At 38.9% G+C, this 1,873-nt stretch overlaps 1 pseudogene; it reads left to right on the forward strand.

Annotated features, from left to right (window-relative positions):
- The first annotated feature begins 301 nt into the window (after window positions 1-301).
- LOC138088633 (phosphatidylinositol N-acetylglucosaminyltransferase subunit P-like) lies at window positions 302-992 on the forward strand (annotated as a pseudogene).
- The last annotated feature ends 881 nt before the right edge of the window (window positions 993-1,873 follow it).

The following is a 1,873-nucleotide window of genomic DNA, read 5'->3' on the forward strand; positions in this document are numbered from 1 at the left end:
CTCTTATTAAAATTGGGTGATCTGATCTGTAAATTAAAACAATGATACCATTTTTTAAATATGATTCAACACAGATTTTTTTTTTCTTTTAACAATAAGCCTCAGTGACGGTAAACTTAAAATCCGGGTTCACCTTACTTATGTAAATTAGAATAATACTGCACACTGACAGGAATGTAGCATTTAATGAAGTTAAAAAAAATATCCAAAGCTCCTTCAGTGAAAGAATTCAGACACTAAAACATTAAAAATTGAGTTCTAGGAGCAAGGGGACCCAGGATTATCTCAAGTCACAGGGAAAATGGTGGAAAATTCATTGCCAGAAAGAGCGATTTATGGCTTTGTTTTTTTCTTAAGTTCCCAATCTGGCTTCACACTGTATTTCGTGTGGGCTTTCATTCCTACATCTTGGATAAACTCCTTAGCCTTAACCTATCAGCCTCAAAAGTATTGAGCTGTTGTACTGCTTGGATACCTCCTCATTACTGTAGTCATCGGTTCCGTTCAGTTTAGTTCAGTCGCTCAGTCGTGTCTGACTCTTTGCGACCCCATGGACTGTAGCACACCAGTCCTCCTTGTTCATCACCAACTCCCAGAGTTCACTCAAATTCCATGTCCATTGAGTCGGTGATGCCATCCAACCATCTCATCCTCTGTCGTCCCCTTCTTCTCCCACCTTCAATCTTTCCCAGCATCAGGGTCTTTTCAAATGAGTCAATTCTTCTCAGGTGGCCAAAGGATTGGAGTTTCAGCTTCAGCTTCAGTCCTTCCAATGAATATTCAGGAATCGGTCACATGTTCTTAACTGGAATAAACATGATGAGTATCTCTCTCCACTTAGTTCCATTCAAACAATCACAGGTAACTAGGCCAAAAATCAACAACAGAAGGAATACCAAGAAGAGGCCATTCCAGCACTGAGAGATATTCCTGTTAGTGAAGTAAACCAAATGTTCTTTCTTGCAGTCAAAGAACTTTATACCAAAAACTGAATTGTATGTAGAGCAATATCAAGCATTTATTACAAAATTTTATAGTTTTACTATAAAAATAGTTCCTAATGGACAGAATAAATAAAATATTGCATCACCATATGGCAAAAAAAAAATTGAGTTCCGCATAAAAGGGGCTTACATTTGAAGACCACACTCTCCTATCCTGGAAAGCATTCTAGAACAAAATGCTTGTCTTCTTTTCCTTGAACATGTGTGTCTGTGTGAAAAGCATATTTGTGGCAAAACTAGATGGCAGAGCAAAAAGGAGTCATTTTAGAATGATCCAAAGAGGTATTCACTAGGAGTCCCAAACAAAAGTATAAGCAATAGAGTAAGAAGGATACAGAACCAGAAAACCAGAACCTGAGGAAATGGGGGAGATGACAGAGGGCATCTCTGTCAGCTGACAGCAGTGTTTAATGATGGTCTTGGTAGACGGGCATGCCTGGGTTCCCACTCACACCACTTGCTGGTCATACTGACTAAGAAAAGCTATTTCATTGCCCAGAACCTTGGCTGTTTTATTGGTAGAATAGGGAAAACAATAACCACATTATTGAGTTATTGTGAGATTTAACTGAAATAACATAGGTAAGGTATCTTGCATAATTCCCCGCACTTAAGTGGTTAATAAATACAGACTAGTGCTTACTGGGGATGGGTTGGAGAGGTGGGGCAGGTGGGAAACAGATGCCTACAGGGCAAATGCAAACAAAATCCATTTTTTGAACTTCGCTTTCAGTGCCATCAGTTCATGTGGAACAATGTAGGCTGATAACCCTAAGATAAAAGGCCCAGAGAGCATACTTCGAAGTTGAAATAAAATTACTCACACAGACCCAATTATTTATATAAATGTCTGCCACATGGTAAACATG

This window comes from Capricornis sumatraensis, chromosome 11 (assembly GCF_032405125.1).
Source record: "Capricornis sumatraensis isolate serow.1 chromosome 11, serow.2, whole genome shotgun sequence".
Taxonomy (NCBI): Eukaryota; Metazoa; Chordata; class Mammalia; order Artiodactyla; family Bovidae; genus Capricornis; species Capricornis sumatraensis.